The sequence below is a fragment of the Muntiacus reevesi genome, chromosome 4 (genome assembly GCF_963930625.1).
Source record: "Muntiacus reevesi chromosome 4, mMunRee1.1, whole genome shotgun sequence".
In the NCBI taxonomy this organism is placed as follows: Eukaryota; Metazoa; Chordata; class Mammalia; order Artiodactyla; family Cervidae; genus Muntiacus; species Muntiacus reevesi.
Genome location: NC_089252.1, coordinates 35,919,162 through 35,931,653, shown reverse-complemented (window position 1 = coordinate 35,931,653; position 12,492 = coordinate 35,919,162). Strand labels below are relative to the sequence as shown.

The 12,492-nt window shown below is 46.1% G+C and overlaps 1 protein-coding gene across 6 annotated transcripts in view; it reads left to right on the top strand.

The window, feature by feature from the left end:
* The window catches only part of DLGAP1 (DLG associated protein 1), a 288,426-nt gene that overhangs the window by 200,200 nt on the left and 75,734 nt on the right, over positions 1–12,492 (top strand). The window lies entirely within an intron of this gene.

Here is a 12,492-nt window from a genome sequence, read left to right as displayed (position 1 = left end):
CGCTTCTGTGGCCGTGGTGTCTGAAGCCATGTTCTAATCGCCAGCTACCGCCTTTCCATCTGTGTTTCTCCTTGTCCTGGTTCTCTTATGCCACACGTCTCTCAGCTCCCCAGTGAGTGGCCTTAACACTGACCCCCTGAGACAGCACTGATGAGGGCGAGCAGGGGTGGTTCTGCCCCTGATGGGACGGCCTCAGGACCACTGCTCCTTAGAGAGCATCCTTATCTTCTACAGCATCCTTATCTTCTACAGCATCCTTATCTGAGGCTGGACCGTGAGTCTTATCAGGAACTCTGCCGCCCCCGCCGCCCCATCTTTCAGTAGGACCTTTTCTAGAGGGTTTTGTTTCCTCACCCCAATATAGCAGGCATGTTTGCCCAGGAAATATGCAGGCATGGAGTCATTAAAACTTCCTGATGGCTAGTCCCAAGTCACAAGGGGTCACCCAGGAGGTATTGCAAGAACCAGCTTCCTTGAGTGTCATCCATGTCACTCACACCAGGTGGTTCCTTGGAATTGTGCATCGAAGACGCTGAGAAGAAAAGGAAGAGAGATTTAAAAAAAGAGGAAGATTGGTGGGGGAGAGGCCACACAGCCGTGTTTCACTGAGTGACCCCCCAGAATGTTAAAAACACCTCATTGTTTGAAATGACTCATTGGTTATTGGTATAAAATTGACCACCTTCCCCTAAGAGGAGCATGTATCTTTTAAGTAGGGAATATGTCACGCTCTCTGTGAGTGTCTGTGTTTACTGTGGGTGGGTGTGTGTGTGTGTGTGTGTGTGTGTTCTCGTTTACTGGGAGTTTGTCATGCTTTGGAGGGTTCTTCATCCCCATTTTATCAGGGGAGACTCCTTGGAAGAGGTGGTGGGCTTTAAGGTGAATTTTCAAATGTAAGGAGAGATGTGGCTTCGTGAATAGGCAATGCATGGAGGTGGGAGCCGGAAAGCGCGAGGAGGAGGGGCTCTAGTGGTGAGACCACCTGCTTGACTCAAGCCAAAGGACTGGGTGGGCTGGAGTGTGCAGGCTGGGAGATGGGAGAAGGACTCGGAAATGTCCCCACAGGGTCGGCACATCCAGAGAGGTGGACTCTGCTCCTTTAGTAGATTTAGTGCCGTCACATTTAGAAAAGCACATTAAAAAGGCACTAATTCTGACATTCACGGCAGAAAGTGCACTGCTATCTCAAATAAGGGAGGGGCTGGGAAACAGTACAGGCTTTGGCAGTTCAGAGGCAAGAGAGGAATCAAAGGATGGACCTATAGGAACAAGGGAGGACACCTTGCATGTGGCAGGCCCTTGTGAGGCCAAGCAGGGATTCAAGGTCCCTCTGCCTGAAAACATGGAATTTTATTGAGAGAAGATCCAAACCGCCCCCTGAATTAGAAACACAGAAGACACAGCTACCAAAGCAAGCGGGACCATGAGAATGACTCTGCCTGTGGGAACCCCCAGGGGCAAGTCACCCCAGGTTTCAGTTAATTATCTGTGGATAACAGTGGGTCCACCCTGGGCTGTTCAGATGTGTTATCAACAAACGGCTTTAAAGTCAGAGCTTTCTGTTGCCTGCTTGGCTTAAGCACAGTAGTCCGCTTACAACAAAAGGATGGAAAACATTTTTTAAATAGCCAGAAAGCCAAGAGGACATTAGATAATTTTAAAAATTATTATTCTGCTAGAACAATGTCCCCATCATCATTTTGCTCATTGCTATGGTTACTTCTGGTAGCGTGGCTTATCTGAACCCTCCCCAAAGAGGTTTATGGTCTTCAGAGAAAAAGAAGAGTGAGGGAAAGTAAGGGCAGGGAGCTGAATGGCTGCCTGGGGCTTTTTCAGCAGCCTCATCATCACAGGGTCTCCTCTGAGTTCCCGGGGCTCACAGGGAGTGGTCATGGGTACCAGAGGTCAGGACTATTTGGACTGCTGCTTGAGCATCTTTTTGGCAGTTTCTTGGCTGGGGGCTGTAGCAGCTTGAAGGCTTGGTAGCATGCTGAGTTGTAAATGTGTTAGAACCTGTGTGTGCCCAGGGGCTCCCCAGCACACAGTTGTGTGTGTGTGTTCGGGGTGGGGGGGGTGTTATTCCACGCATGCGTTCTCATGCATCTGGAAGGGGAGAGTTTGATGGGCATGCTCTGTGGGGTGTGTGTTGGACTCTCTTGTCTCTATGGGAAGTCAAACCTCAGATGGTGGTCCTTATGAATGCTTAGCTCTTTTCTTGCTGTTTTCCATCTGCCGAATGAACTCAAGGCAGCTTCTACAGCTTATCATGGCAAGAAATACGCAAATCAGTGGAGGGGATCCACTGCCAGAATGGAACCTATTTCCTTTTCTTTAAAAATGACTCTGTTCCGGATTTATCCTAGAACTCTGAAAATGACATTAATGTTGTAGGTAGGTTATCCTTTTCTTTTTTTCTCTTCTTTTTAAGGAAAAACAATGGTTACAGTCAGAAGAGAAAATCAACAGGGAATCCATGGGCTACTTCCTGCTGAGTATTTTTGTTATGGGGATTGGTCCATTCTCTTTCTCTGAAGCACGGTGCCTCCTTCAGCATTTTGCAGTTTTGTGTAAGCTTTTTAAATCATCAGAAAGAAAAAAAAGCTATTTATATCACACCAACAGTAAGGTTAAAAGTGAATGGTCCTTTCATGTTTTAAAGACATTACGTTGAAACAAAACACTCGTCAATACTTTATTTTGTGATGAAGAAAAAATATTTGAACAGGAAAAAAATTTGTTTGAAAGAAATAATTGCAAAGCTTTGTTGATAACACTGATGGGTTCTGGACTCTAATTTTAGTTTCATAACCCCAAATTCAGAAAATCAGGGGAAAATCCTTGGTGACCCAGCGCTTAGGACTCCACGCTTTCACTGCTGAGGGCCTGGGTTTAATCCCTGGTCGGGGAACTAAGATCCCACAAGCGTGGCCCCAAAAAATGAAAAGAAAATTGGGGTGAGAAACATCCAGATACCAAACTGGGGAGAAGGAGAGATAGTTGGGGTAATGGCAAGAATTCTATGACAGAATCTTCTAAATATTCCTCTTAAAAGGGATTTTCCCGCTTGAAATTGGAGCAGGAAGAGGTACATATTTCCACAAAGAAGACCAGCCTACCAGCCTATCCAAGCAAAACGGGAAGGGAGGTCATGGAAGAACTGAGTCATGACTGGGTTGGAATGGCCCTGACATCCTGCCCTGGGAGGGAGGGTCCAGCTCCAGGGAGAAGATCTTCATCTGACTCACTTGGTTTGTTCAGTGGACAGGAGCGACCTAGGGGCTGAGAGGCTGCTGGATGCTGAGGACAAGCCTTTGCGACTGATAACCCAGCACACTCTGTGAGGAGACTTGCCTCAAAGGCAACTTGTTCATCCCCTGTGGGTAGGGAGGCAATCCAAAATCTCAAAATGATGTCAAATTCTTTCGAGAGCCTCTATGAGGGAATGAAGTTTGGCTTCTTTGGAAAAGCTCCGCATCTTTAAAAATGGGAATAGATGAGCCTCTAGGAAGAAATCTAAGAGGCAAGGTGGTGACACAAGCCCCCATGCACTTTGGATGTCACCCACTTTGGATGCACCTTTTGGAGGGATGCTGCGGTTTCAGTTCACATGGGATGTGATGCTTTGATCATAGATCTGGTGTGCTTTGATTTCATTAACAAAAGCTCTCCTGGCCTTGTGGAGCTTTTGTTCTCCTTTTTTCCCTTCTTGTCACTTCCTTTTATTTAGATAAATTTTTCCTTCCAGTTGTATTGAGATATAATTGACACACAGTACTGTATAAGCCTGGATTTCCCAGGTAGCACCAGTGGTAAAGAACCCCCCTGCCAGTTCAGGAGACCTAAGAAACGCAGGTTCGATCCCTGGGTTGGGAAGATCCCCTGCAGGAGGAAATGGCAATCCACTCCAGTATTCTTGCCTGGAGAATCCAATGGACAGAGGAGCCTGACAGGCTACATTCCATAGGGTCACAAAAAGTCAGACATGACTGAAGCGACTTAGCATGCATGCAACGAGTGTAGAAAGCTCTATTAGGAAATGGAAGGTTAGGTGTTTGAGTTCTTGTGGGCTTATCACGGAAGATGGTTAGATGAAATAGATTAAACAAAATGAGACTTATTATACAACCATCAAGGCCTGTCTAATATCCACTTTGATACCATAAACTGATATGACAAACTTTAGGATCTTGGTGAAGTTTATACTACAAACAGGCTTATTTTCCAGATAAAATAGGACTTAAAGACTGATGATATCAAGGACTGATGGAGTCAAATATTTCTGTTAGGAACAGCAAATACACAATACCTTGTTTTTATTCTTTAAATGTTCCCACTCTTAAAAATGTAAGATTAACAGACTACTCACTATGATCTTTATAAAGTATAAAATTTTTCCATTAACAGTATGACATTCAAAGCAGTGAGATACACATTAATGCAACTGAGAGAAGAAAATAAAAGGATGAGATCATGAGATAAAAGAGAAAAAAAGAAAAACAGCTTCCCAGCAGAAAAACAAACAAATCCCCAGAATTCATAGTGAAACGCAGTTGATATATGAATGGAAAATATTTGAAGTGCTAGCTAGCATGAAGGAAGAGTCAAGCAGTAGTCTTTCCAACTTATTTGGAGCTGGTCCTTACCAAACCTCTATTATATTTACATATTCTTTAAGAAGTAGAAAAGCATTTTTTAAAAAGTAATCAGAATCAGGACTTCCCTGGTGGTCCACTGGTTAAGACTCTCGCTGCCAATGTAAGGGGTGCAAGTTCAAGACTTGGTCAGGGAACGAAGTTCCCCTACACCACGTGGTATCGCCAAAGCATATAAAAAAGAAAGAAAAATAAAAAGAATATTAAAAGCACAGAGAGAGAAGGGAGACCTTTAACAAAATATTCTATTACAAGGCAAACTATGCTTCTTCAATTTGCAAAAAAAAAAGAAAAGAATCAATGGGATGACTTTAAGGCTCAAAAGTATAGAACGAAGACCATAGAGACAGAGGATGAGGAACGACATGAGCTCCAGTAGCACCTTCTACCTCATGGGTCTGTTCGGAGGGGAGGAGGGGAGGGGAACTCAAGTTTGGGTTCCTCTGCCTCTACTGCCTCGGGGCTCCTGGCAGCAATTCCTAGCAGGCTTAACCTCCTCCTTTATGGGAACCTTTATATTACCTGCCTAATGATTTTGTGATGGCCACATCTTACAACAATGCAGAACTTATGTAAGGATTTGGGCACATGCCATCTATTAGCTTTGGTGGCCAAGACCTATGAGCAAGACCTTTCGGTCATCACACCCTGTTTGAAGTTGCATGTGTGTTTTGGGGTGTATGGGGTGATGGGAATACCCCTGCTGAGGTCCAGTGAGCAACCCACTCTCCACACACACACACACACACACACACACACACCCTCAGCTGGAGGCCCAGGCTGTGTGGAAAACACACACACACACACACACCCTCAGCTGGAGGCCCAGGCTGTGTGGAAAAGTTCCATTACTGGGAAGCTAGGAGAAATGCACTCAGGTTATAAAAGGGAAAACTTTTCCTTTTCACAGAGCCCTGAGGAATCTCAAGGAGAGATGTTGTTAGCAGAACTTGAAATAGACTGAACCCCTTACATAGGTGAACTTGTGTATTGGATCCATTATACGTGAGAAGCCTGGAAATAGGAGATTCCAGGGCTGGTGTAAACAATTGCTGTTAATTGCAATTTATAACATTAACGACAATCAATTACAATTCACCACAGTAGTGAATTTCAGCATTTACTTTGTTCCAGGTCCCTGCCCTGGGACCTTGCCCTGTATTATCTCTCTTAACCTCGCAACGATCTCTCAGAGAAGTACCATCTGCATGCCCACTTCACTGACAAGGACTCGGAGATCACCCGGCTAACCCAAGGCTGCCCCAGGACTGAAAGCCCTGTCTGTGTGATTGCATAACTGTAAGCTCCGGCAGGAAGGGATGGCCACACTCACGTTTTCAAACTGAATATCTTTCCAACTGGCCAGGTTGGGATTGCCTTGGGTAACTCAGAAGAGTTTCCCCTTTGGCATGCCCAGGATGGGGGAGCAGGGGCAGTGTGCAGGATCTCGCGAGATCTTGCGTGGGTTCTGTAACCACGATCCAGCCTTACTCTCTGTTTAGCGCCGCATAGGTTGTGAAGAGGGTGGGAACCCATAGACACAGGGAGGCTGAAATTTAGCCCTCTCCCCTACCACGTTTCCCCTTCAGAGCCCATCTTGGAGCCTAGATTGTGCCCATCACTTCCAGATCCCAAGTCAACATAAACCACGACATAACTAGTTTAATTGTAAGTTCACTAGAACACACACACACACATATCCAAGGAAACACAGGTGCCCTTCATCACTGAAGAGCTAGCCAAGGTCACTCATTTTGTAGGTGAACCTCGGCCTGCACCAGAAATCACCCGAAGGGCTTTTTAAAACACAGATTGCCAGCCCCCTCTCCCAAAGCTTCTGAATCCTGGGTCTGGGTGAGGCCTGGGAACTTGACCCACAGGTTCCTGGTGCTGCTGACTCTGCTGTTTGGGGGACCACCTTTGGAAAACCACTGTTTTAAGGGATGGAAGCTTTAGCTTTGTGATTACATTTCTGAGCACCTGTCTCTGCCTAATTGTGATAGAGGCTGTTCATCCTTACCACCTGTATTGGTTTCTTATTGCTGTTGTAACATTATTACCACACATTTAGGGACGTAAGACAACACTAGTCATCTTACAGTTTTGGAAATCAGAAGTCTAAAAGGGGTCTGCAAGGGCCTCTCCATTATGGAGCTTCCAGGGGAGAATCCAACTTCTTGCCTCTTCCAGCTTTCAGAGGTTGCCTGCACTCCTTGGCTTGTCACCCCTTCCTCCTGGGTCCTCAAAAATAGCAGTGGAGTAGCATCTTCAAACCTCTCTCTCTTAAACACACACACACACACCCTGTCTGCTTCTGGAACCACCTCTTCTTCTCTGAGTCTGACCCTCCTGCCTCCCTCCTAGAAGTCCTTGTGATTTCACTGACCTACCCCAATAATCCTACCTCGACAATCCAAAGTAATCATTCCATTTTAAGACCCTTAACTCACTCTGGTGGTCGTTCCTGGAGAATCCCATGGACAGCAGAGCCTGGCAGGCTACAGTCCATGGGGTCACAAAGAGTCGGACATGACTGAGCGACTGACACTTTCACAACTTAATCACACACGAAAGTCCCCTTTGCCAAGGAAGGGAGCGTACACAGATTTTGAAGATTAGGACGTGGGCATCTTCAGGGGCCTTCTTTCTGTCCAGCACCCTAGCCACCCGACAACTGCTTACCCTTCTAAAGCACAGCACCCTTCCCACCAAAGAAGCACCGAAACCAAAACTGAGTCAGGATTTGCATGATGCAACCCTGCCTTCAGACACTCCTGGTAATCAAGCCATCTTGCAGAGATAGAGAAAGGGGGAGTCGGGGGGGGGGGGAGGGGGATGTGGGGAGGAAGGCAGGAGCCCCGAGGGAGTTAGCAAAGTGCCTCTTAGACCAGGCCCCAAACGCCTGTAAATCTCTCCCCACATTTCCAGACCTTCTAGAACCTAGAGCCAGGGTGCTCCCTCTGCTCTGGGAGCCTCCAGGGTCCTTGCTGGGCCTCACCCCAGCCTCAGCCTCCAGCACTACCTCCCAAACCTGCCAGCAGGCACTTGTGAGAGACAGGGAAAGAGGAACTGTACTAAAAGTTTTCTTGCCTTTTGAGTTTCCCAGGATGACCTGCAGAGCTTTTCTGGGCTGAAGTCCCAGCCTCCAGGCTGTGAACTTTCTGTCGGTGCATTCACTTGCTCGGGCTTCTGTAAAACTACCAGACTGGCCGGCTCAGACAACAGAAATACAGAAATACACTTTCTCACAGTGCTGGGGCCTGGAAGTCTGAGGGCAGGGCATGAGCAGGCTGTGTGTCCTGGAGCCCCTCTTGTCGGCTTGCAGACGTCTGTCTTCTCCTTTGTCCTCAGGTGGCCCTTCCTCTGTGACCATGCTCACTTGGTACCTCTCACTTATTATTAGGACCCAATCCTATGGATTCCAGCTCACCTTCATTTGACCTCGTTTTGACTTAATCACTTCTTTAAAGGCCTTTTTTTTAAAGTCTTTATTGAATTGTTACAATATTGTTTTATTTGCCCAGGAAGCATGTGGGATCTTAGTTCCCTGACCAGGGATGGAGTCCACATTCCTTCATTGGAAGGCTAAGTCCTAACTAGTGGACCACCAGGGAAGTTCCTCTTTAAGGGCCATATCTCCAAACACAGTTGCCTTCTGAGGTCCTAAGAGTGAGGACTTCAACAGTTGAATTTGGGGGAGCACACCCTCAGCTCATAACCGTGGGCTGCCCTGGGAGACTCATAAAGTTCACTTCTGTCCGCTCTCTCGGTGTTAACAGGTGGGCTTGATGCAATTAAGGCAGGTGTGGAGAGGGGAAGGTCAAGCTGGGATGGTCACAGTGTGCACCTCGGCCTAGGTCTGCCTCTTGGTCCTCGGACAGGGATGGGAGGAAGGGAGAGGAGGTCAAAAGAGCCCCCGCAGGCTGGGTCTTAGGCCCTATAACCAAGAAGCAGCATTTTAAGGCTCACCCTCCCAAGAGTCGGTTCCCTGCAGAAGACTTTTTGCTGGATACACAATTTACAGCAAGTCACAGGCACTCCATCAAGTCAATACACACCCTGGACTCAGAGGAAATAAAGAAGCAGACAGTAAGGGCTTGTGTTTGATGGCCTTCTGCAAGGTCTGTGTGGTAGAAGATGATTTCATCCTCAAGGCATGGCTCTGAGAAGGAAGTCAAACAGCCTTATCTTATTCTTGATTCATGGGTTCCTCTTTCTTCAAAGGAAGCCTTTAGAGGCAGAACACTATGAACTGTCATTATCAGAGTAACTGCTGGTGCAAAGTTCCTCCTGGGACCTCGCATCTGTGACTCATAACACCTGGGATCTCTGACATTTTTCCCTGACAGATCTTTGCTACTCACTGGTCAGACTCACTACCCAACATGGGCTTAAAAATATATATATACATAAGTGCTTAAGTGTAACCCATGTGCATGCTCAGTCACATCTGACTCTTTGTGATCCCATGGACTGCATGCAGACCACCAGGCTCTTCTGTCCATGGAGTTTTCCAGGCAAGAATACTGCAGTGGGTTGCCATCTCCTCCTCTAGGGGATCTTCCTGATCTCCTGTGTCTCCTGCACTGGCATGTGGGTTCTTTACCACTAGCGCCAACTGGGAAGCCCCTATATATATAAATATATCTTTATACAAAGTGAAACATGCCCATCACAAAAAGAACAAACACTATATGATCCCACCTACATGAGAGGCCTAGTCGTTAAATTCAGAGACAGAGAGTAGAAGGGTGATTGCCCAGGGCTGGGGAGGGGGAAGGGGAAGTTCTCATTTAATGTAAAGAGTTTCAGTTTTGCAAGATGAAAAGGGCCTGGAGATTGGTTGCACAACAGTGTGAATGTACTTACTTAACTGTACACTTAAAAATGGAACACAGTACATTTTATGTTATGTATATCTTAGCACCATATTTTTAAAAGGCTACTGTTGGCAATCATGTAGTAGAACAGACTCGTGGTTGGGGTCAAGCAAACCTAAGTTTGAATCTCATATCTGCCACTCACTAGTTTTGGGACAATGTTCTGAGTTTTTTTTGTTTAGTGCCTTCTGAGTTTTACTATTGATATTTCTCCGTTTCTAGTGGGCAGGAATTTGTAAAGAGCTTCAGTTGGGTCGTTCTGGCCCAAGGTGTCTCCCCAGCTTGCAGTTGGGTGGGTGGAGGGCTGGAACACTGGAGGCTGGCCAAGTATCTCCCCCTCTTCTTAGAGTCTCAAGGCTTCTTCATGCGGTCTTTCCATGTGGCTGACTTGGGCTTCCTTTCAGCATGGCAGCCTCAGGACAGTGGAATGCTTCTGTGGTGGCTCAGGGTTCCAGGCAGGCAGGTGTCCCAGAGACAAAGGGAGAAGCAGCATCACCTTCTCTGATGCAGCCTCGGAAGCATGCACTCTCAGTTCCTTCATACTGTCTTGGTCACAAGCAAATCACACACTTCCCCAAGTTCAAGGGGAGGGGTATTAGACTTCTCCTCAGGATGGGAAGTGGCAGAGTTCTAGAGTAGAGTTGGCAAATTTTGACCATTGGACCAAACCAGGCTCACCTCTCCAAGGCAACCATGTCCATGTGTTTATATCTTATCTATGGCTTTGCCACCAAGTCAAAGTTGAGTGTTTGGGACAGATACTATGTGATCTGCAAAGCCAAAAATATTTACTGTACAGCTCTTTATAAAAAAGTTTCCTGACCCTGTTCTAGAAGACCTTGTTAGATGGACAAGATTGTTTTAGCCACCTTTGGGGGTATGATATTGGCTGCAGGCAGGTTACCAGCCTCTCTGAAGTTTACCAGGGTCTCCAAACCTATAAAAAGTAATGGGGTGTGTGTGTGTGTGTGTGTGTGTGTGTGTGTGTGTGTGTGTGTGTTCAGTTGTGTTCGACTCTTTGCGACCCCATGAACTGTAGCCCGCCAGGCTCCTCTGTCCATGGGATTTCTGAGGCAAGAATACTGGAGTGGGTTGCCATTTCCTGCTTCAGGGGATCTTCCTGACCCAAAGATCGAACCCGAGTCTCTTGCGTCTCCTGCATTGGCAGGTGAATTCTTTCCCACTGCGTTACCTGGAAAGCCCATAAAAAAGGAATGATGATCGTATGTAAAATGTACTTAGCACAATTCTATGCCTATAACAGTTCTTCTCCTTCCAGGCTTAGTTATGATTTGAGAGTCACTGAAAGGGGTTTACTGCTGGTGTAGGTCTACTAGCTGTCAAAAATTCCCAATTTAGACCTTGGAATTTAGGCAGACTTTACAGACGCCCTCTATTTAAACACATATTTATTACTCTGGAGGAAGGATCTGTTTGCAAGAATTCTTTTAAAAATGCAATCCTTCCCATCCTCCAGTGCATTATTTTATTGGACTCACTAGATTTTTATCTTCCAAGGAGCAAATACCTAAGGGGCTGGGGCAACCTGGTAAATTTGGAATTGAGTGAGTGGGGGAACAGCATGGCAGTGGCGGGTCTCCGGTGGCCTCAGGAGAGAAAAGCACATGAAATTTGACCTGCTTCACGGTTGAGCTCAGGGCTGCCTCTGCCCCAGACAAAGCGATGAAAAATATTTTCTTGCCCTCCCTTTGCCCGTTGCCTCCCTTTCCAAGTGCCCAGACTTGTTATCTCTGCCCCAAGCTCCTCCACTGGCCCAAATCTCCCTCGGATGTTTTCTCTCCTCCCCTGGATATTTCCAAGGCCAATTCTCCAGAAGATGATCTGCCTGTGACTCTGCTTTCTTCCTTGCTCCACATTTGAACCAGGTCCTTCGAGAGCCTGGTTATTCAAAGCTTCTGAACTCTCTAGAGGAAAGCTTCTAGCCTAAGAAAACAGAGACCCTAAACAGGCCCTTTCAGGGGTAACATTAGACTGACCAGTCCCAACTATCTTACTCATGGACCCAAAAACCACTGAAATTAACAACTGTATGTGTGCATCATTTTAAAAAATTATATTCTATCTCCTCTCCAAGATATGTTTGACTTCAATCACTCTTAAAAATCTACTTAGCTTCACCCTGAGCTGTGTTGGAAGAATCGTTCCTTTTCATTGTACCTATTTGTTGCTGTGTTATTTTTACATCAAATATTATGAGTGTTTGGGGGGCAGTGGAGAGAGGACATTTGTGACTAAGTGATTAGAGACCATTCTCTTTGGCCCTATTAATTTTTACAGCATTTTCCCCATCTTACTTTGCTGAGACTTGCAATTTTGTGCAAATTTTATAGAACACCTTCTGGTATCTGCAGAATCCCAACTCAGTTTCAGTCAAAGGCCAGTTGAGTTTATGCTGCTCCAGGAAGAATTATGGTTTGGAAACATTACTCAGCAGGCTGCCAAAAAAGTAACAACTGTTACTACTATAACCTGTGCTCCTCCTACTGTAACCTCAGCCCAGAACCTTTGCAGTTACCAAACGGCTTTTACAAGCTCCGCCTCCTCAGCGTTCACTCTAGCAGTCATTTTATAGTTATTATCCCGTTCTACAGATTGTTGTATATTGCCCTAGATCACAGACCTACTCATTGATGGACCTGGAATCCCAAGGACTTTGGCTCCATTCATACTTTGGCTTAAATTCATACTTCATTAATTCATACTTCCGAAGTGTACCAGGCACTGGGCCCTTTCAGCCAACATTGCTTCCATTACTCCTTTCTGCAGAATGCTTTTGTTCATTTTATACCCAGTATCACTTACAAAGTGATCACTTACAAAGTGCTGCCAACCATTCTCTTCCAACCATTTCAACCATCCGCTTCCCTGGTGGCTCAGTGGGAAAGAATCCACCTGCACATAATGCAGGATTATGAGACATGGATTCAATTCCTGGGTGG